Source organism: Schistocerca gregaria, chromosome 10 (assembly GCF_023897955.1).
Source record: "Schistocerca gregaria isolate iqSchGreg1 chromosome 10, iqSchGreg1.2, whole genome shotgun sequence".
In the NCBI taxonomy this organism is placed as follows: Eukaryota; Metazoa; Arthropoda; class Insecta; order Orthoptera; family Acrididae; genus Schistocerca; species Schistocerca gregaria.
Window position 1 is genome coordinate 166,768,349 of NC_064929.1, and position 25,155 is coordinate 166,793,503.

At 42.9% G+C, this 25,155-nt stretch overlaps 1 protein-coding gene across 4 annotated transcripts in view; it reads right to left on the minus strand.

Annotated features, from left to right (window-relative positions):
* Positions 1-25,155, minus strand: part of LOC126293357 (homeobox protein abdominal-A homolog) — a 360,937-nt gene that overhangs the window by 291,416 nt on the left and 44,366 nt on the right. The window lies entirely within an intron of this gene.

Below are 25,155 nucleotides of genomic sequence, written 5' to 3' on the forward strand. Positions count from 1 at the left end.
ACGGCGAATACCGCGGGTGTCAGCTGAGCCGCAGGAATGCAGCCACCACAAGACTCGAGATTGGGCGTCGCCACACGACGGGTGGCTGCACTGAATCGCTCCTCATACCAGAACACTTCAAGTCGGGCTGCCAAGAGGGAACAGTGTTTTCAAGCTCCAAGGCCGATCAAAGCTGTGTGCCAAACCGGGAGTCGAAGACATGCCTGTTAAGAGTAGCCAGGCGTAGTTTATCTAGTGGTTCAGCAGATACATGCAGATTCATTTTTTTGCAACGTGTAGCTGAAATCAGACCAAACAAATAACTGCTCATCACGTTTCATGTGGCTCTCAGAGTTGATGAAAAGTTTATTTTCCGTTACAAACAAAAACTCTCCAGACACGAGAAGGATATGCGCTCCGAGGCTTCCTTACCAACTTATGTATACAGACAGTTCATCCATCCCAAGAATAGATAATAGCGACGATTTTTTGCCAGTTATCGACATCGATCCTGACAAATTATCGGACTCGATTACTTCAAGACTTTCGAAAATGTTTACGTGTGAAGTCGGATAAAAGACGAGCAAAGCATTTGGTTTCTTTTTCGTGATATGTGACTAAGAATAAACACATTCCGGATTTTGTACTGTGAAATCTTGCTTCTTGTCAAAGTTCATGGTTCTACGTCAATGGGAAGAACCCTAAAGGGTTTAGATGAGTTAGTTCGTAAGTATCAACATGTTGTTGTTGTGGTCTTCAGTCCTGAGACTGGTTTGATGCAGCTCTCCATGCTACTCTATCCTGTGCAAGCTTCTTCATCTCCCAGTACCTACCGCAACCTACATCCTTCTGAATCTGCTTAGTGTATTCATCTCTTGGTCTCCCTCTACGATTTTTACCCTCCACGCTGCCCTCCAATACTAAATTGGTGATCCCTTGATGCCTCAGAACATGTCCTACCAACCGGTCCCTTCTTCTGGTCAAGTTGTGCCACAACGTCCAATCCTTCCCAATCCTATTCAGTACCTCCTCATTAGTTATGTGATCTACCCATCTAATCTTCAGCATTCTTCTGTAGCACCACATTTCGAAAGTTTCTATTCTCTTTCTGTCTAAACTATTTATCGTCCATGTTTCACTTCCATACATGGCTACACTCCATACAAATACTTTCAGAAATGACTTCCTGATGCATAAATCTATATTCGACGTTAACAAATTTCTCTTCTTCAGAAATCCTTTCCTTGCCATTGCCAGTCTACATTTTATATCCTCTCTACTTCGACCATCATCAGTTATTTTGCTCCCCAAATAGCAAAGCTCCTTTACTACATTAAGTGTCTCTTTTCCTAATCTAATTCCCTCAGCATCACCTGACATAATTCGACTACATTCCATTATTCTCGTCTTGCTTTTGTTGATGTTGATCTTATGTCCTCCTTCCAAGACACTGTCCATTCTGTTCAACTGCTCTTCCAAGTCCTTTGCTGTCTCTGACAGAATTACAATGTCATCGGCGAACCTCAAAGTTTTTATTTCTTCTCCATGGATTTTAATACCTATCCGAATTTTTCTTTTGTTCCCTTCACTGCTTGCTCAATATACAGATTGAATAACATCGGGGAGAGACTACAACCCTGTCTCACTCCCTTCCCAACCACTGCTTCCATTTCATGTCCCTCGACTCTTATAACTGCCATCTGGTTTCTGTACATATCAACACATGTGACATAAATGGCCTTAACGACCGCATTGAAATACAGGGTGAAAAGTATTTAAACTGACAAACTCTGGGAGGTTGTAGGGGACATCAAAACAAATATTTTTCCATAATGTCATTTTTTTCTAATGAGGAGTATTTAAACCTGTAGAGGAAGATTTCTCTGGCGGCATATTAATTAAACCAACAAACAATTTTCCATTTTTTTATGACCAAGAGACAACACATCAACACTACCCAATTTCAATTACAGTAGATTTTCAGAAATGCCTCCATTGCCACGTAAACAAAGGTTACACTGACAAGGACAAATCCCCACGGGTACCCTGAATTGTTCCTGCTGCTGCTACTATCTGTCTGACAAGGACAAATCCCCAGCGGTATCCTGAATTGTTCCTGCTGCTGCTACTATCGTCTTCTGATGCAACAGGAGTTGCGTAAACAAGGTTGCCCATCTCTCCTCACACAAAAAATTCCAAAGGGGACATACCTGGCGATCGAACAGGCCACGGTGCAGGACCACCTTTGTCAATCCATGTTTCTGGGAACCGTCCGTCCAGGAATCGACGCACACGACGACTGAAACTGTTTTCATTTTTATCTAGACAATCGATTACGGTCACAGGAAGACCAACGTTGACCCGTAAAAGACTATGCATTTCCTAAAGTCGTGAAATGTACAGGTAAATAACACTTTTATTGTGCGAGGATGGTCAGATTGTGACCGAAATCTACGGAGTGTTAAAAAAAAAAAGGAAAAAAAGTGGCTCGTAACCTACGTGGTCATCGGCATGGCATCGGTCAAACGTACAAGAAAATGTCCCATCATGAAATGTCCGAAAACTAATACATATTGAGATACGAGAAAATCTGTCCTCTCAAACCCAGCTGGCTGTTACGTCAAAGTAGACATTATAGGCAGTGCTGCTTGTGCTTACCACGTATCCTGGACACGTCCTTTGTAATGAATCACGCACTCTTTCAAATACATCTTGGACTGGTAACACGCTACTGTAACGAACGTCTGCATATTGTAGATAGGCTGGACGCACAGAAATGTCCTTGAATCTCCCCATAGCCAGCAATCCAACGGATTCAGGTCTAAGGAACGGGGAGGACATGCCACGTAACTTCTTCGATCAACCTATCGTCCATAAAACGTCGCGGTCAGGTATTTTCGAACGATCTACAGAAAATGAGCTGATGGCCAGTCGAGTGCTCACTGAGTGTCAATCATAAAAGCGGTAAATCATCTCTAGTCGAATTGCTCGTGTAGCGGCGATACAGTTCCGAAAGTTGGCTACACTGCATTTTGACGGAAACTTGAGTGCAGATTTCTTTTCGTGCGTCAGTTGTTGCGAGAACCTCGTATTGTTGAGTTGTTATACAAATGGGGCAGTATGCATTAAAAGAGCGAATTGATATTGTTGAGTGTTACATAAAGACAGGCTCTGTCAAGCAATGTAAAGAAATGTTTCAAGCGAAATATCCTGGTAGGAAACTCCCCACGACCAGAAGGTGAAAGCTTGAGGATCCGTTCAGAATGTTGAGAGGAATATGCGACCAATTGTGAGGACACCTGAAACTACAGATAGAATTGGCGTGGACGTTACGAGAAGTCCTTGCAAGTCTAGAAGGAGGTTGTTACATCAGGTAGATCAATCTCGTACACCTTGTCATCACATACTGAGATATATGAAATTAAAGCCTATCGTGGAGCGTGGTGCAGGAGTTGACATTTCAGGATCAGGAAAAAAGGAGTTCATTTTAATAACTGGATGTTAATATCAATTGCTAACGATTCCTTGCACCCCTTGCTGTACTTCAAGTCAATGAGGCCTGGTTTCATTTGTCTGATTATGTGAACTCCCATGATTACAGATACTGGTCGCAGAACAACCCCCATATTCTGCATGAAGAACCTCTCCACTCAGAGAATAGAGGTGTTTGGTGTTCGTTGTACAGCATGCACATTACTGGCCCCATATTTTTCAATTACTCCTTAAACACTGTCAGATATCTGGAGATCTTTGACTCTCCCTATGCACAGTTAACAGATGAAGAGAAGCTGTATGCAGTATTCCAACAAAATGGAGCAACAGCTCACGCATCCAACCAAAGTACGGCCCACTCCACCGAAGTGTTCGCTGAAGAAAGACTCTTCCGTAGAGACCTCTGTCCTCAAGGTTTCCGGACTTAACATCGAATGATTCTTATTTATGGGGCACACTAAAAAGCGAAGTGTATGCTAACAATCCTCGTACAATAGGCGATCTTAAATGAAACATTACTAGAACTAGCGAGGCCTGGATGTCCACGGCCACCACTTCCAGTGGCTCTTGTGAACAGGGAACTACATGCTTTCTACCGTTACTTTCATCTCTTCCTTTTAGTTAGTTCACTGTTGCTTGTATCTCGTGCTTGAGGTCTGTCAGTTTTATGTGGGGCGCTCTGTACAACAGTCATCACTCTGCCATGACAACGTCCGTCAGTAGCACAGGTAACTCATCCTGCAAAAATCTGTGATACACAGCACTTGTCAATCTGTGTGCTGAAGTGTTGGCTCGCTGGGTCTCTTACCGACAAATCCTGGCCGTACACTGATACTCAAGCGATCCTTATACCTCGAGTCCTTCATTGATAGAGGATTTGGATCTACCTACAAGTGCGTATTGTATAATTTACTAAAACATCACTTGTGACTCCTTATTCACACTACACGTTACTCGTCATAGATCAGAAGTAAATGCGACGTAACTCAATAATTATTGGCTTCCGGACACACGATTATTGGAACTTTTTTCATGTTTTGTCCAGTGCTGCCTTCCGTAGGACTGTATGACACATTGCAAACAGCAAGCATTTCAACATTGTGTGTGTGAACAATCATACAAAGTACAAGGCTTTCACGGTCGGCGTCTTATGCAATTAAAACTTCTGAACTGCTTCCTGACGTTTCGTCTCCAACAGCGGGAGACATCTTCCGACGTAAAACGCCTACTACCACTATGGCTTGGGGAGATCTCGCATTTGTAAAGCACACATGGGGCATCACCATACGCTACGTGGTGCTGATTGTGGTGATGATGATGATGATGATGATTCATTTGTGGGGCGCTCAACTGCGCAGTCATAAGCTCCCGTACACATTTTCAATCGGTACACAGTCCAGTTTAGCCACGTTCATGAATGATGATCGGATGACGAGGACAATACAAACAGCCAGTCCCCGGGCAGAGAAAATCTCCAACCCGGACGGGAATCGAACCCGGGACCCCGTGATCCAGATGTAGCAACGCTAGCCACTAGACCACGAGCTGTGTATGATGCGCGACTGTGTGACCATCTCTGGATAGCGTCATCATTCTCGATTAATCTATTGTTATTCTGTTGGTGCAAAGTCACACTGTTTCGCATCGAAGAATCAGCCATAGCATATTTCGAGATGGGTACCATGGAATAAAATTCATTTAGCAAGGACATCGCACTATCATGCTCGCATATACAGGAAAGCAACAGGGATTCATAAATACCATAATAATTTTAACCGAAAAGGAGATGGTCTGATATTAGATAACATATATATGTAGAGTTTGCACCAATGGAATGACTTTCGATTATTTTTAATCGAGAATGATGACGCCGTCCAGACAGAGTCCCACAGCCGGCATCATATGCCTTATGTCTGAGAGCCCCTCAACTCGAAGTAGCAGTAGCCGCTTTACCTTGGAAGATGTCTCCCGGAGATGGTGACCAAATGTCACGGAGCACATTTATACACTGACCACGGCTTCTCGGCCAGGAAGTTTTAACTGAAGTAGACACTGTAGAACGTTTGCTCGTTTTGGGACTAAACTAAACCAATCGCCTTAATTCACAGTGCAGCCTTCTTGCCAATGGAGCGAGGCACCTTCACATTCTCGTGGTGGCCATGTAACGTTTCCGATGCAAGCTCCAATGCGGCAGAGTTTTATGACGGCTACTGTACACCAGGAACCGGCGGCGGACGGGGACAAAAAACAGCGCAGCCACTGCCGACTCCTCCTATACAGTCCTGCTCGGGATGACCGCCGCAGACCAGAAAGCGTTTACGAGCGCTTTATCTCCCCTTGTTTCATCTCGCTGCCAATTACAGCTTCCGCTACGCGCGTTCTTAAGTTATTTTAAAAATCATTTTTCAAATTTTGCGCCTTATCGCCGCGCGTAAAGTTACTGTGGCGTCGTAATTGCCTCGTATACTCACAACGAGGCTCTTTGATAGCGGTAATGGCTGTCACAACCCGTTGACCTTCCGCAGTGTCTGGCCCGCGACGAATTGTGCGGTGCTAAACGTGGACGCACGGGTCCCCCTTAACTCGTCACTCAAAGTGATCGACAAGCAGTTTCTGCTGTAGAGGCTCGGCGCAGATAATCGAATGTAACAAGGAAGCTGCTGACAAGTGAGTAACAGAAACTTCAGTATGAAAAGGCGTGGGTCAGAAATATGATAGTCTCAGATGATTCAGGAAAAAGGCCGTGTCTGTATTCCAGTTTTGGACCATAATCTTATATAGTAGATAATTAATTTCGGTCCATGACGATCATCTTCAAGAAGTCCGCGCCCAGTAGCTGAGTGGTCAGCGCGACACAATGTCAATCCTAAGGGCTCGGGTTCGATTCCCGGCTGGGTCGGAGATTTTCCACGTTCAGGGATTGGGTGTTGTGTTGTCCTAATCATCCCCATCGACGCGAAAGTCGCCGTAGTGGCGTCAAATTGAAAGACTTGCACCCGGCGGACGGTCTACCCGACGGGAGGCCCTAGTCACACGACATTTACAATTATCTTCAAGACGTAAACATAAACACTACTCGGCCATTAGGCCTTGCACTTGTCGCGTCTGCTGCCTTTAATTGCATGTACCACATGAACGCTGATGACCATTGTTCTCTACGGGCACAACCTATAAACCTGAATACAACCGTCGAGTACCTGTGTACTCTATCAGAATGGGCGCAGGATATAAAGTCATAGCTCAGCCTACCCAAAACCCATGTTGTACCGGTTGGTCATTCTAGGCTCATTAGCCCGAAATATAGGGAATTCTACCGTATTTAATCCTAAATGGCACAAACATCCACTTCTCTCCTTCAGAAGAGACTCTAGAGGTAATAACAAATGAAAATCTAAATTGACCTGAGCACGTAACTGTAATGTGTAAGAATGTATCAGCACCTCTCCGTGCCCTACAAATATATGACCTGAAAAAGAAACTTGTACAAACACTTATACTTCCAATTACTGAGTACAACGATGTCATCCCGAAAGGCCTTTGTAAGGAAAGTTCACTGCGCTTGGAACTGGTTATGAGTACCTGTGTTCGACTCTTTGATTATATTCCACCATCACATGCACAGCTATTCTGGTTGCATGCAGAGCAGCGCAGACATTTCTATACCCGTTGTCTTTATCAGCGCACACTATCCCCCATATCTCTCCTCGACCTTACCGTCCTTGACTCAAAAACACGGCAGAAACACCCGTCCCCATCAGAGCAAAATCGTTTCCGTACTACTCCATCGTTCAGCGACCTTCTCGAGGTCCTTCTCAGTGTCAGGAAAACGACTCTGGAACAACCTCCCGCACTATATTATAAAACTAAATAACATTTCCTGTATCAGAAGACAGTTACTAATATCTACTAAAACAGCAGTAAGATTACCATTGCCCCTGTATCTACTCGTTAGCCTTGTGGTGGTGGTTGGGGGCGAAAAAAATGGTTCAAATGGCTCTGAGCACTATGGGACTTAACAGCTATGGTCATCAGTCCCCTGGAACTTAGAACTACTTAAACCTAACTAACCTAAAGACATCACACACATCCATGCCCGAGGCATAACACACAACACCCAGCCATCACGAGGCAGAGAGAAAATCCCTGACCCCGCCGGGAGTCGAACCCGGGAAGCCGGGCGTGGGAAGCGAGAACGCTACCGCACGACCACGAGCTGCGGGCGGTTGGGGCGGGGCAGGTGGTCGATGCCGGTGCAGAATGTGCCCATGCACTACCTATCACACACCGTACGGTAGCTTATACAATTATTCGAGGGCGTGCTGATGCGCAATGCCTCAGAATTCTTTAACATATTAAATCTTCTAAAGCATTTTACATAAAACAAACTGGGTTAACGTTTTACATGTTTATTCTTCATGTACACATACTGATTCTCAACACAGTCGCCCTGGTGACGAACAAATTCCTCCCAACAAGAGACGAGTTTGTTGAAACCGTCACTGTAGAATGTTCAACTCTGTCGACGGAACAACAACCTCACATATGCTTGCATCGCTCACCATTATCAACGTCAAGTCGTCCAAGGTGTTCTTCAAGTTAGATGAAAAGCGGATGGGATCAAGTGGGGACCGTGTAGAAGATGATCGATGACAGTGGTCACGAACAACTCAACGTCGCACGTTACTACATCTACATCTACATGACTACTCTGCAATTCACATTTAAGTGCTTGGCAGAGGGTTCATCGAACCACAATCATACTATCTCTCTACTATTCCACTCCCGAACAGCGAGCGGGAAAAACGAACACCTAAACCTTTCTGTTCGAGCTCTGATTTCTCTTATTTTATTTTGATGATCATTCCTACCTATGTAGGTTGGGCTCAACAAAATATTTTCGCATTCGGAAGAGAAAGTTGGTGACTGAAATTTCGTAAAAAGGTCTCGCCGCGACGAAAAACGTCTATGCTGTAATGACTTCCATCCCAACTCGTGTATCATATCTGCCACACTCTCTCCCCCATAACGCGATAATACAAAACGAGCTGCCCTTCTTTGCACCCTCTCGATGATATCGCTACAATCTTCACCGTACACAACGTTCATTATTCTATTTATTTCAGTCGGAGGCACTTTTTCTGCGGCTAGACACTCGAATAGAACACGCTTTTTCGGACGCGCCGACGTACTTACGTTATTTACCGCCACGTTGCACGCTACAATTCTGAACCCACTAGCGGCAGATGGTTGCCACGAGTGAAGCGGAAAAGTCCATCGAGTAATATGCGTAACATTTAACACCTTGCCTAATATAGAGAACAGAATAAAAAATTCGGAGGAATTGCTTTCATGCATGCCCTCATAGGTGGTGATGTAGATGTATACTGAGGCAATACATGAACAGGTGCACAGTATCACATAAACGATCCGTCTTAACTTCTTTCGGCAGCCACACAATGCACGGATAACATGATGACCGATATAGGGAATGGTAAATGACATTAAAAAAAGGAAGAGTTCTGAACTTAAATCCTTTCACTACCGGATTCCTTCCGGAGTGACAGTTATTAATCAAACGTGGATTTAATTAACGTCTTAGTCAGAAGTGAACCCCTCCATTTCGTTTCCAACGTGGGGAGGCGAGAGACGTACAACGAACACATGCGGAGTTTCAGAAAGTGGCTGAGTAAAAACTGCATGACATTCAGCAAAATGACACACGTCAGCATCTGACCATGGTTTTAACGCGCACTAATGGTGCTCAATATGGACTGCATTTGCAAGTCGGGAAAATATCCCTTTATTATTGGCACCGCCGGCCGCGGTGGCCGAGACGTTCTAGGCGCTTCAGTCCGGAACCGAGCGACTGCTACGGTCGCAGGTTTGAATCCTGCCTCGGGAATGGATGTGTGTGATGTCCTTAGGTTAATTAGGTTTAAGTAGTTCTAAGTTCTAGGGTACTGATGACCACAGATGTTAAGTCCCATAGTGCTCAGAGCCATTTAAACTATTGGGACACTGATGTATAGCAACAACATGCAACAAATTCCCACTGGTTCTCTGATATTTTATTATGGGACAAATTCATATTAACAGTAGTGAAAGAGTTAAACCGTTATAAAGGGAAGTGATAATGTAAGAGAACTTCAGTACGTGGACATGTGTAGTTCTGTTAAAAATGTGTACTGCGGGCTGGAACCAAGAAAAGAACTAGGGGTAGAGGTAAACACGTTTCAAGGACTACAGTAAATTAATCTGTCATCGGAGCGATACAAACAGTGAGAATCCTACAGAACAGTTCGATTAACAAAAAAAAAGTTTTATAATACCTACGTCAGCAAAACACGTGTATTTAAAAAAAATTAGAAATACGTGAGAGTTAAAAGCAAAAAACAGTAACTTTACCACCTATTTTTTGTTACCACTTTGGATGCATGAAAATATTCACTTCAATAAGTAACATACGGAACGTATCTCTACATACCGTAAAGGATTTATAGCAATTTACTAGCAGTTGTAGAGAATTGCCCTGCAGTATATCAAACGCCGTTCTCACGTCTGGAAAATGCGTCTGGGTGATAGGTAACAGTCTTCGCGCATTCCGTTTTAATGAGGAAATACAACCAAAAATTTAAAACAGAATATCTTAAACGAAAAATAACCATTCCTTTTAGTTACATTAAACCAGGGGTGTCCTGGGCCACATTGGAAGAAGACGAGCATTTTTCAGTCACACGGCCACACATAATAACCGCTGGGGGGGGGGGGGGGAGGGGGGGACGGTAGCGATAGTTATATGGAAAAAAGCTTTTTTTGTCCCATGTATCTAAGTCGATACATCTACAAAACCACATCACTGCATCGGCATGGTGAAAAAATGAAAGGAGATATTGAGCAACAGCAGGCTAAACGTTGACAGGAAAAAAATAAAGAGGGACCACAGGATCGTAAGTGCAGCATTAAAAGACTAAAGACATCTTAAATCACACAGTTGTGCATTGACACTGAAAAGATTAAAAACTGTGTGGCTGAAGTTGTGACAAGGGAAATCGCGTATTTATATTGACTGGTGAACGAAGTTTTATGTCTGTTCTTATTGCAATTTCATTACGTGCTGCATGCTAAAGAGATTTAGAATAATTTACACCTGACAAGTAGAATAGATCAGTACCTTCAAAGCTTTTATCACACGAGCAACACAGATAGTATGCAAACTCCCAAGGCCTTGAGGTTACCACAGTACGAGAGAAAACCTAGCACGAAACATCCAACTCGCCTATAAAGAGCTCGAATAATATTACATCTGAATCTGATTCCCCAAGCCGTTTCGATTTCCAAAGTGTAACTCCCTGCAAACACGGTGCAAGTCAGCATACTACGTTACGTTCGTCGCTATACCTCGCAAATGCAAATTCTATGTACGTGATGCAATGACTCTGAGTACTATGGGACTTAACATATGAGGTCATCGGTCCCCTAGAACTTAGAACTACTTAAACCTAACTAACCTAAGAACATCACACAACATCCAGCCATCACGAGGTAGAGAAAATCCCTGACCCCGCCGGGAATCGAACCCGTGATGCAATGTTTCACATTTTAAGAATACCACACTTTTAAAGGCGTTATCACTTGCAGTGTTATCACAATGATTTATTTTAAACGCTGTATTATTCCGCTTCGACAGTTTTCGTCGAATTACTTCCTAGTTCACTGGTTCTTAACCTTTCTTATACCATTACCCCAGAGTACAATCACATAACAGCTAGTACCACTGCCTTTGTGTGTGTGTGTGTGTGTGTGTGTGTGTGTGTGTGTGTGTGTGTGTGTGTTAGATTGAATGACCAAGGAATTCGAGGTGCATCGCAAGTGCTACCCACAACTCCTTCTAAGAAAAGAAAACTAGTACCCAGAGTGAGGGTACAAAACATACATCCCCTGTATTAATTCTCCCCATTGCGGCACTTGCTTCGACTCGCGCACAGCAACCTCACTTAAAATCAAACAACTTCAGATGTGAGCACTATATTTACTGTTCGTAGATCACTTCATTTCTAAACCCCTTACTTCTGACTGGCAGAAATTGGACGACTTCAGGCTGTTGATGCTTTGTGTCTAGCCACTCTAAGAACAACAATAATAATAATAAAAATAAAACTGTGTACAGTACCGTAGTAGCTCTTATGTAGTTACTACTGTGTCGTGCTTTCAGTTAATTAGTTTGTTTATATCTGGACTACTGCGGGTACTATCTAAAACTTGGATAAGACATTTCATCGAGATATTTAGCATTTATTACGTATATGGCGTTTGGGACAAAGCTCAACATGTGTGTGTGTAGGGGGTGGACAATGTGAGGAACTGTAACCTCCACCGGATTAGTGGTACTTATTGAGAAAAATTAATATTAGTCTTACAAAATAGTGATAATAATAATGATCTTTTGAAAATAATTTAGCTTTGTGACTGAAATAGCATCGAATCGTTTAGATTTTACCCCTCATAAAATTTAATTTTACCCTCAGGATGTAATTACCCCGTAGTTGGGAACCACTGTACTACTCGTAGTTAACGGTAAAGATTAAGGAGGCACATGTTATACAGGGGCTACGAGTTCAAGGAGATATCTGTTTAGTAAGAAACATCTCCCAGAATTTTAAAGTTGTCGTGCAGAGGCAGGCACAGATATACGCTACGCTGCTTGACAAATGGACCGAGAAGGTTTGGGGGAGGGGGGGGGGGAGAATTAGGAAACAAAATTAATCTTCATTGATTCATAGGGCACGTGATGTTCTTTCAGTGAGTTAGGGATTTTTCTGGCTACAGGAGTACTTCAGCACTCGCAGACAGTTCATGGAGACACGAGTGATGTCTGGACGAGCATGGTGTGGGAAGACAGACTCCTACTTATTCTCGGATGGCAGGCGCAGATGTGAAGTGGTTACGATGTGCCTGGTGCGCCACCATCGTGTTGGTCAGAGGTGGTCGTCCGGAACCACCACGTCGATTATGTCTACCCTTACATTCCCATGCCGTTCAATTTCGGTCGACTGTCACATCCGAATGCGAATGCCCCACAAATCTGTGTAATGGACGATTCGACCAGCCGTCCAAGTGGAGAGCCACAATGAGACACCTCTCGAACTCCGTCACGTTCTGATAACGCTGTCTCACACGAGTGCACTGCTTTTTCTAAGCTATCACTCACCAAATGACGTGTTGACGCCGTTATATACACTATCGGGCCAGGCAACAACACCAAACAAGGACAGCACTATTGCACTCTGGTAGCCGCTCTACGTGTCACAGATAACAACAGCTCTAATCATTTACGTATTCGCCGATGGCGTGTACATCCGACAGTATCTTCTGGGTGTCTCATGGTTTATTTTCTGAAGCAAGATAAAACTTTTAACCAGGAAAGGTTTACGCGCATTCAGGTGGAGGGAGGGGGGGTTCGATTTCACGCTAGATCATCCAGATTTAGATGATGGACGTGATTGGAACCTTTAATCTTTTCTCCTATCAGCCAAGACGTTTGAAAACCGTGCAGACTCCGTTGAAAAATGATACTCATTCACAAAATAGGCCCTTGGAGTTAAACAATGCTTTCTTCCAGACCATTGCTAGTCCAGCACGATAAGGAGGAGAATTTCTGTGAAGTTTGTAAGATAGGAGAAGAGATTCAGGCCGAAGGTCTGAATCGTGCCTAGATACAAGCTCAATACAAGAACATATCTGAGCACTTTTCAATACATTCCTTAAGAAAGCAAGAGAGAGGGGAAGATATTTTCTGATTAGTTGGCTGATATCTGCGAGTGGCAGATTCTGTTACTACTTATTGCTACTTTTATTTTAATTTGTTATATTACTTCTTATTTTTATCAGTAACTGGGATAATACACTGTGCCTAACGGATTATTTTGGTTTTGTTTTCAGGCGGGAACATGAATTTTGCTTTGGCAGGCTGCAGATACAGATGACAGGAAGTATTTAAACAGCTTAGCTATATTAGATGTAAGTATCAGCTTAAGATTTTTCTTTCACGCGGATAGTAAACAAAGAATAAGAATATTTCAGGAAATCATCTTGGGAGGAAAATTTCTTAAGCCAGCTGCTTACGCTGAAAAAAGCCATTTCGTGTGGACGTAAGGTAGATGTCAACGGGAATTTGGAAGTGCCAATAAAAAAATTAAAAATAAAGTAACAACCAAAAATGTTCGCACAATAGGAAAGAGAACTGTCCGCAAATGACGAAGTTTTGGGTTTATTTTCTTATACAGTACTGAGTTTTAGTGTGCCTGGATCTCTCTTAAGCGCGTGCTTCTGTAAAATGCCTAATTTTATTTGTACGATCTCTACGGAGTAGATAAAATGGAGACCGAAGGATATTCGTATTTTCTGCTCTGAAATATAGTTGAGCATCTGCCAATTAGATTTTTCTGAAAACGTCTAACCCTCTGTCCTCAATCGAACTAGCCTACAACAGTCGAGACCCACCTGATTTATATACTGTCATTATCTCCTTTAAGTCAAACCTGGGAGGTAGTAGACACACTTCAGCAGAAGTCAAGTGTGAGCCGAGGAAGTAATTTGTATGAAATCTTTTTGGAGACAGTTTCGCAGTATACCACCAGTTGTGATTGTAACACGCCTGCGGGGAACATGAGGTATTCAGTCTACACTAAGAAGCCAAAACATTATGACCGAGTTTAGATGTCACATAGTGGTATGGCGGGCACTTGACGCGCTACGAAAAGTACGCTCAAAAGAAAGAAAAGAACGACGGGACACGAACGAATTATCCGAATGAGATTTCCATCTACAGACAAAGAAATGATTACATTTTCAGAAAAATTTGTTGATTTCTTCCAGAGATTCACAGACTGAGCAAATCAGTAACACGTTGGTCGACCTCTGGACCATATACAAGCCGTTATGCTGCTTGGCATTGACTGACAGTTTTCTGGATGTCTTCTTGAAAGATATCGTGACAAATGCTGTCCAATTGGAGCGTTAGATCTTCAAAATACCGAGTTGGTTGGAGAGCTCTGCCCATAATTCTTCGCACGTTTTCAGTAGTAGAAAGATTCGGCGACCTTGATATCCAAGGTAGGGTTTGGTAAGCAGCAAGACAAACATTAGAAACTTTGGCTAGAGGGCATTATTTTGCTGAAATATAAGACCAGGATGGTTTGCCATGAAGAGCAGTGGTCTCGGATAGTCAGCCTGCAGTCTCATTGTACTGACTTCAGTAATAAGTTTCGCTTCGAAATGAGCCCCAGTGCCGAGCAAAGACTTGACTGGAACGCCTCGGACAGTGGTGAAATACGACGATCACTGTCACCTGTTGGGGTTGAAACAGCCTGTGGTGCTTATTCTTTTCATAGTAGGACTCCTTTAGTTGTCATCAACGGGACCCTTATTTCACACAGGAACGTCGACCATATTCTACAATCCATTTTGTTGCTAATCATGGGAAGACATCTCTGACTTGCATTTCAGTAAGATCAGTTTCTACTGCTTGTCTTCGCGCTTGCCAATCCCTACCTTGGCCAGTAGGCTAGCCGGGTCTGTCTCCAATTAAGAGTATTTGGAGCATTATCGATAACGCCCTCAAACCAGATCGGGATTTTGACGATCTAATGCGAAAAGTGGACAGAACTTGGCACGATATACCTCAGGATGACATCCAATAGCTCTGTCAACCAATGCCGACCAGAGTACTGGCTTGCATAAGAATCACAGGTGGACAAATGCGTTATTGACTTGCTCTGTTTCTGATGCTCTCTCTCTTGAATAAACCATGTAATTTTTCTGAAATCGTAAACATCTGGTTTTCTGTAGATATACGTCACATTGAAAGCTTTACGTCCCATTCGCGTAATTCCTTCATGGTGTGTCGTTTGTTTTATATCAGCGTAGCGTGTATTTTCGATCGGGGAAAAAGATAGCACAAGAAACGATTGACTTTTGTTCTGTGTAACTGCGTGAACTCAGAAAGTGCAGAAAATGTCTCTACTTGGAAGAATAAAGCCGTACTGGTGAGTCATATCGCTTGAACGACTGTTTCTATTGAAATAGTATTGCGTAATTACATGTAGTTCCACTTTCCTTCGATTTCCGAAGTGAGAATAACAACCCGCCGCCATTAAAGAGCAGTAAAGAATTTTATGGTGGTTTGGAGTGGGGAGCTAGAACTGTCAACAATGAATCGAGCCAGAAAATACCTTGAAAGTGACCGGGCATTTAAACCGGATTATAGCACATTTGAGTCTGTTGCTAATACACGGAGTCGGTCTATTCTTATGATAAATTAAAACTAGTATAATTAGAGCTATGCATAAGTCCTTTTCGTGATTTTGTTTTCGCTGACGACTGAGACACATTTCGGTGTTTGCAGATATCGCGCCCTCATTGAGAGGACAGCAGGGAGAGCGTCGACTAAAGGGCCACTGCGAGACCTTATCTGCACAGATAGCCGCGGACCCGGAGATGGCGTCCACTACACGGGGCCTAATGACTACGTGAGGAGGCGTCCTAATCTCTACGACCCAGTCAACGTGCGGCGCTCCATCTTCACGCAGGTATTATGTTGTACCACAAGCCGACTTCACAACTTGTTTCACACACGTTCAGCTGTTTCAGACTTAAGGGGTCGGGGCGTAGTTAGAAATTGGTACAATTATATTTTTATCCACTGTGGCCTAATAACTTATTTGAAAGTAACTCACCGCTTGGAAAGCAAATGTGTATGTGTGTGTGTGTGTGTGTGTGTGTGTGTGTGTGTGTGTGTGTGTGTGTGTGTGTGTGTGTGAGAGAGAGAGAGAGAGAGAGAGAGAGAGAGAGAGAGAGAGAGAGAGAGAGAGAGAGAGAGAGAGGAGGTGGGGGAGGGGGGGGGCAGGCGGGGAGACAATGCTGTCATTCAACACAGAGAGGAACTATGTATCAAGATTGCGCATGTGGAAGTATCTTGGTTTGACGACCTTAAGGAATTGTAGAAAGACTTGTATAAAATTTCCACTTGGTGTAATGGGTTGCGTTGTTTGGGGAAGGAGACCAGACAGCGAGGTCATCGGTCTCATCGGATTAGGGAGGGACGGGGGCGGAAATTGGCCATCCCGGCATTTGCCTGGATCACGGAAAACCTAAATCAGGATGGCCGGACGTGGGATTGAACCGTCGTCCTCCCGAATGTTGGTGTAACGAATGACATCTCTGTTTAAATGTGAACAGATGTAAGAGAACTATAACAGACAGGAAGACTCTGCACTATCTGCTTACGAGATCATTGATGTAAGCAAGAGTATGTCACATCTTGTATATATTTAGAAGTAATAATGAGAATGGGGCGATGACGCAAAATCAGAGTTAAGCCTAGTTCACACGACGACATTGGGTTGCGCCACTCGTTGCGTGGAATGAGTTGCACGCAAATGGTTTCATATTTGACTGTAGACACGGCGAAACCAGTATATATACTTCAGTTTCGTCGCTTTGTGAGTTCCTGAGTAGTGTCTGAAATGAAAGTTTTGGCAGCTGCACGTCGCACGAGTCGTTATGGAGTTAAAGCTTGTTGCGTGGAATCGCTGCATAATAAAAAAAACATAAGGAACGTGTTTCGATTCGTGACTGAATGAAGATGTCAGCTCAGTTGCTCAGCATCCTTGCTGAAATAATTTGTAATGGAAGACACAAGATATTCTTTTACGTATCTTAGAATGTCACCAGAACTATTAACATTTATCCTAAATAGAGTTTATTATGCGATGCGTAATAACGATATTGTAATGCATGAAGCTACGGTCGCAGGTTCGAATCCTGCCTCGGGCATGGATGTGTGTGATGTCCTTAGGTTAGTTAGGTTTTAGTAGTTCGAGGCTCTATGGGACTGATGACCACGGCAGTTGAGTCCCATAGTGCTCAGAGCCATTTGAACCATTTTTAATGTATAAAGCACTGTCACCAGAATTGAAATTACATATCACATTGCATGCATTACAATCCAGAACACTCGGCGTGGTACAACATGAGGTTTTAGTTGATGACGCTTTTTCATTAACACCAATAATTATTAACAATAATACTTCTTAACATTAACACTGCAGTAATTATTCGAAGCAGGCTGCATTTAGAAGAGAATGGTTTGCAAACTACTCTCTTGAAGATAGATCTGTACAGTGGCAATATTTCAATGTGAATGGGGAGCACTGCTGCGATGTTAAAAATAGATGAATATTGAATAATGAGTAATGAATTTAGGTTCTTGATTTGTGTACCCTTCCCTCCTGTCAACAATATTCCTTTAAAAAAACAACAACAACAACGATGGGATTTTTGTCTTATAGACAAGAGCATTTCTACAGCTAGAATTACATTTGCTTGTATATGTGCTCCTAATTCAATGAATTTGGCCCTGCAGCTCAGATATTGTCGAACTATCGCACATGACGGTCCCAGGAGCAGCAATATGTTACTTATTTTTGTAAACAGCATCACTGAAATCCCACAAACACCGATGCAAAGCATTGATATCCAAAAAGCGAACATTATTCTCCGTTCCCCACCTCATACTTCACTTTGTCTGCACTCTACAAACACACACAACCTCAAAACTCATGCAAGTAGTGTCGCCAAAGCTGGAACACAGCGAAACTGTTTAGTTTCACCGATTAGTCGCGCAAACACGCGGCGCCCACGCGCAGGAGCCGGTAGCGCGGTTTCCTGCAACCTAGTGTCGTCGTGTGAACGAGGCTTTAGGAAATGTTCTGGCGTAACCACAAGCGCCGGAACGAGGATGAAGAACGCAAGAGAAGGGGAGGCGGTGAAAGGACGTCGGCCAATGGTGCGCTTACTAGGACTGTACCATGACAGGTGCGGCCTCTACGAGAGGAGAATATAAGCCGCCGCTCCTGTCAGCATCGGCCGCTCAGTATTAGCACCGCCTTGCGGAGAGTGCTACGGTAGCAGTGACGTGTGATCCGTATCAATCGCTTGCATTAACACTGCATATAGCATTGGACATTTATCTTCATGTCACCCGCCGCTTGCGGCCACGTGTTGTAAATACATGTTAAATATTTTCATTTTTCTTATTTGAAATAAGAACAATTAATGTGATTTGGCTTGAATTTTTGGATAGCATTCCGAAAACGCAGCATCCTTTAGGCACCCTATACGAGACGAGTGGGCAGGACCACACAGGAAACGCGAGTGGAAAACAAATTTTTTGAAAGGGTTCCGAGAAGTAAAGGAACTCGCAAAACGAGACGCCAGTGTGAGCAGTTTTAGAGTATTGTTTCAGTGTACAGGGACTCTAGCTGTACAGTGGCTTCCAACTGCTATACAGGGTGTTACAGAAAGGTACGGCCAAACTTTCAGGAAACATTCCTCACACACAAAGAAAGAAAATATGTTATGTGGACATGTTCGAGCTCATTTTATTACTTCTCTTCAAATCACATTAATCATGGAATGGAAACAAACAGCAACAGAACGTACCAGCGTGACTTCAAACACTTTGTTACAGGAAACGTTCAAAATGTCCTCCGTTAGCGAGAATACATGCATCCACCCTCCGTCGCATGGAATCCCTGATGCGCTGATGCAGCCCTGGAGAATGGCGTACTGTATCACAGCCGTCCACAATACGAGCACGAAGAGTCTCTACATTTGGTACCGGGATTGCGTAGACAAGAGCTTTCAAATGCCCCCATAAATAAAAGTCAAGAGGGTTGAGGTCAGGAGAGCGTGGAGGCCATGGAATTGGTCCGCCTCTACCAATCCATCGGTCACCGAATCCGTTGTTGAGAAGCGTACGAACACTTCGACTGAAATGTGCAGGAGCTCCGTCTTGCATGAACCACATGTTGTGTCGTACTTGTAAAGGCACATGTTCTAGCAGCACAGGTAGAATATCCCGTATGAAATCATGATAACGTACTCCATTGAGCGTAGGTGGAAGAACATGGGGCCCAATCAAGACATCACCAACAATGCCTGCCCAAACGTTCACAGAAAATCTGTGTTGACGACGTGATTGCACAATTGCGTGCGGATTCTCGTCAGCCCACACATGTTGATTGTGAATCGAGGAAGTACAGTACTTACTGACACAACTAAAATGAGCTCTAGCATGGAAATTAAGAGTTTCCGGACACATGTCCACATAACATCTTTTCTTTATTTGTGTGCGCGGAATGTTTCCTAAAAGTTTGGCCGTATCTTTTTGTAACACCCTGTATATTGGAGTCGTACGTCTCAAACGATTCTCTCTCTCCACCTGTCCCCCTCTCCCTCATTCTCCACTAGTCCTCGCACATCATGGGTTCAGTTCATTTTGCATAGAAACAAAATAGGAAAACTTACTAACTGGACGAATCTCATACTTCTCATGTGCAGAATAGTTCTGAATCACAAAACGATACCAACACATGGAAAGTCAAGCCGCACCGTTATCACTTTCACAGACTTCAAAAAACTCTCCACACTATCGACTGAATCACTCTTTTTAATATACCTCATGAATAAGAAGTGGATAGCAAAGCAACGATGTTAGTCCAACAGAACTTGACAGACATATACTATAAATAAAAATTCATGGTCGAAATCTCCCAACCTTTTCAAATTAGACATGGGCTGTCCCTATTCCTGTTCAGCCTAGTACCTGGTACGATCATTAAGTCTGGGGAGAAAGAGATACCTGGAATAACTATAGGAAGAGAAGATAAACTAATCAGAATTAAGTGCCTTAGTTTTGCTGACGACCTGGTAATAATTACCCGGACTCCTCAGGAAGCCAGCCACGCCATCGAGAAGCTTCATGATACCGCCATCATGGCCGGACTCGAAATCTGTTACGAAAAAACACAATACATAGACTCCAAGAGCCCAAACCTGGCATCACTTGCTACTTAGCAGTGCAACATCACATGAAGTTAAACAATTCAACTATCTAGGTGAAATTATTGGAAACTCTAGCGACAAAAGGGTAGCTAACGAAACAAGCGCAGAAAAATGCGTAAAACCCACACAATTACCTAGAATATATGCAACAATAAATCGCTGTCCATCAAAGCCTAACTTCTTCATACAACACAGACGTTGTGACAGAAGCTTTCTACGCAACGGAGACTTCCTCATTAACTGTCAACATCGAAGACATCGAAAAAATAGAAATAGTGAGAAACATTTTGGCCCAAAATGCAACATGGTGTGTGGATGCGCAAAAGCTCAGAAGAACTCTGTCCGCGTAGTTCACCTCACTCGCAAAGGAACAGACGTATGAAATTCTATGGTCATGTAGCACGAATGGACGACTCATTTGACCAGGAAAATCGTCCACACCATCAATGGAACCCGACAATCCAAGCTGCGTTGTCTGATAAACACCATCTGTGACCGCACAGAAATCGGCATTGAAACAGTGGCAGTTACACGGGCAGAAAATTAATACACTTAACTTCATAGCCAAGAACCCAACAGAAGGAAATTTAAACCCACAAACGCAAGGACTCAAGAAACAAGATAGGATCAAAATGACAGGATGTGGAAATTTTGGAAAGATAAGGAGAGCAAGAAAGCCAGAACAAAGAAATGTTTCCATGTGTAAATAGCGTGACTGTAAATCCTCGTCCTGACATCCTGATTCATGTTTTCCGTGTTTGCCTAAATCATTGTAACCCACTGATGGGATAGTTCTACTTTGAGGCACATTGTAGGAGGTGGCATTGTTTTTAAAAGATATTTTAGCTTTTCAGATGCAGCTTTGAGAACGTAATGTACCAGTAATATCACCCCCTCCCACCCCCATCCCACCCCCACTCCGGTTTTTAACAGAAACAAACTCCTAATATTTACCATTATTTATCTATTTGTCCAGTACATCATCCTCAGATACCAACAGAAACATCTGGTCGTAAACGCGTTAGCCCTTGTATAACCAAGCGGTCGTTTTACAAGTGTTCTACAACTGCAGTGGTTTCGACAGCTATTTCATTATTTGGAGCGTGAATAACAGGTATCGAGCAACATGCTTGTAAGACAGGTCTGCCATTTATCCGATATAATGTAGCTAACTAACAAAAAAATAGCCTGTTAACAACCAGTTAAGTGGACTTTCTCAATAGAAAATAAAATTCACTATTTTCTCTATATGAAAAAAGAGCCCAGATTTTCTGAAACACATTGTATAACAAACCTTCTGTATCAGCATACTCTTTAGAGTATTTCAAGAGTGGTGTCACATCCCCAATTTATACAGCAGCATCTTTTCAATTAGTTATTCATCCAGGAACGAAGTTACTCTTACAATAAAATAAAATAATATAAAAATATAGTACTTTATAAAGATCACAAGAAAACACTAATTTTTTCCTAACTTCAACAGAAATTTTATTTAGTTTCTTAGGAAATGCTACTGTTCATAGTCAAGAAGAGGAAGTGAGATAATGCCGTTGTGAAAAACTGGTGTTCTGTCTTCACCTTAGTAATCTCTACAGTTACTTCTAATTTAAACTGCGTTTTATCAATGCGGCAATTCCTCGTCCAGGACCAGTTGCTACTAAAAGTAAAATTCTTATTTATTCACTACGATTCTGATATGGTCTACGCGTGATACATCATCCACTCTAAATGTTGAAAAATAAGGGTACTATACTATCTACATTAAAAAAGGAATAAAATACATTTTAACCACTAACTGATCGATTAGCAGTTGACGATAGGAAGATCTACTTACAATACAGTACTTGAGAGCGACGATGCAATGAAGTACGGCACGAAAGACGGCGAATTTCCATCGTTAAACGTCCGTACATCACAGTTAATTGTGATGTTTCCGCAGTCAGTTGGAGAGAAAAGATAGTTTCTCCATGAGCTCATATTTCGTGGTAACTGCTTATCCTGTCTATGCGTTTTGTGTGATGTTAGGGACTAGCCTAGAGGAAATTCAGTCTGAATTAATTCTTGTGGTCCTGTGACAGTTCGTGCAGCGGCAGTATGTCCTGTCGACTATGAGATGCAAGGCGTCGTCCCGTTTTTCTAGGCCGAAGACGTTAGTCACCGTAATATTCGTCATGGGCTTGTTACACTCTGCTACAAATGTGTTTTGCATGCTGACAGTGTCCGGAAGTGAAGGTTAGTTAATCCCAGCGAATGGTGAACAGATGTTCTTCCCACTGACACTGCTAAACGTACTGCAACAAGAACGTGTGTGCCAATAGATGTAACTGAACAACACGTCATCAGAAGAGCATCATGATATGAAACACACTTCTGCGTCCAGTACGTGAACGTCCGTGATAAATGACACTTTTATTTATATTAGAAATTTGATTTATTTATTTAGTTATTTTATAACAAAAAATTTGAGCGACTCTAATCGAGAAAGTTTTTCCGCAATCGGTTGCTCGATTGAGGTTCCACAGGTATTACGAGAATGCAAGTGTACGCGGAAAGACATTGATATACAAATCCTCGTCGGACGTCATGATTATCCTTATTCAAGTGTTCCGTCTTTTCCTAAAACATTCCAACCCACTGATGAGGTATTTTAATTCATTCATTCGTATCATTTTTGCCCTTATTGACAGTGTTTGAACTCAAATGTCTCATAACGACACAACTTTCAATTATTTTTTTCTTCTTTTTCTCTTCCCAAAATCTCTACATCCTTTGACTATGCTCTTGGTTTTTTTTTTTTGTTGCGTTCATAATGCTCCAGTCTTACTCTTCTCAATTACCATAAATTTTTCGTTCCTAATTTTGATCCTCTGTATGTGTCCTTAGAAATTTAGTCTGCGTTTTCTGATCACGTCTTTGAGTCTGTGTGTTGGTATAACTCACTGGTAGGTCTTTTCATCCACATGCCATCTTTGTCTATTGGTCCGAATATTTTCCTCAGAATTTTGCATTCTATTTTTTCTGATGGGGTATTTTATCTTTTAAAATACGGTTTCCTAACGGAATGTACTAGTAAAGCAGTCCTGATACTTAAAGAATAGATCTCCCATCTATAAAACATTCTGCATGTACAGTCAATGGTGCATATAGATACAGTCTGCAAATGTGTAGTAAGGAAATAACAAATTAAACCATCATACCTCATGCTGAGTTTTTGGTGCATGAACACCAAAACTGTAATAAGCGATAAACTTTTATCCTTTCACTGTTTCGCACGTGCTGTCGCTCTCAAATACTGGGTGGATATAGTCTGGGGAACATGCGCGCCAACGCTGTCTCACATGTACACCGTTTCGGACGTTAAAACTTGTCTTATTGTCTTTCATTTTTAACTCGAGAGTACAGGTCTTAATAAATATATTATGATGCCATTTTAAAGTTATGCAATTATTATGTGAAACTCTAATTAAACACCAACCGAACAGGCCTCAAAAGACCCAGCGGTACCGCCCGACCGCCGTGTCATCCTCAGACCATTAGCGTCACTCAATACGGATATTGAGGGGCATCCAAATGCACACCGATCTGACATTGACATTTTTCCTGACCGCAGCCGCTGCTTCTCATTGAAGTAGCTCTTCAATTGGCCACGCACGGGCTGAGTGCACTCCATTTGCCAACAGCGGTAGACAGATTCAGATGGTCACCCATCCAAATGCTATCCAAGCCCGAAAGCGCTTAACGTTGGTGATATGACGGGAACCAGTGTTAAACTGCGCAAGGCTGTTGGTAATTATTATATGAGACAATGAAAAATTAAAATTTTGTTGCCCCTGGAAGCCATTAGATGTGCAATCGGAAATTGAGGCCTGATGACTGGTCTAACCGTTTAGTAATCCCCAAAATTGGACTTGTTGTTTAATAAATTATGCTGTTACAGGTGTTACTTTAGAGCTGCTCAGTAGCCTAAACTGTGGTCGTGAATACAGGTAAATATGTTTGAAAACAGTCCAGGCTTGAAATGAAGTTATTTCTAAAATACTGCAAGATCGTGGAAGCAAGAAAACATAATACATGAAGATGTTCTACATAAATAGCCTCCTCAACCCCCCCCCCCCCCCCCTCCGAGTGGCTGTGAAAATTTCTCAGCTGTTTTCTACACTTTGCACTGCACATGCAGAATGTATGTAGGTTACAGAAGTTAGGTGGGTAAATATACGCAGCATTAACTTGAGCAATACGACACTTGTTTATTTTGTTTTTACTCCCATTTCCCGGAAAGTTGTTCTTCTAACTCCCAGAAACGCAATAATATTGTTTGCAAATCTCATCAACCACACACAGTATCACATACTTGCTCCCTCCTTCCATCCGTTATCCCACCCCCAGTATTATTCTGTATCTCTAAGCGCCAGAGTTTTCTTTTTGTTTCTCTGATGTTTGGTGTGTATTGGTAACTCTATCGCGGATGTCTCGTTCGTGCACATAGCTGCCATTCCTCCGCTCAAATGTTGTTCGCCGAATGCGGGCTGGGACGCGGATTTAGGTAATATAGGAACCGGACGACAGAAGGGCGAGTATTTATGTAGCTCGGCAGAGTGAACACGGCCCTGTCGACAGAGCATATCTCGTGGTAGGACGCCAGCTGTGGACGGCCATTAGTTTTCGAGAGCGGCAGCGTCCACACGAATGCGCCAGCGACCGGCGGACACCACCTAGTAAACTCTCGTCGCAGTTTACGGTGGCACAGGTCCGCCCTCTGATGCGCCGAGCTACGAGCCA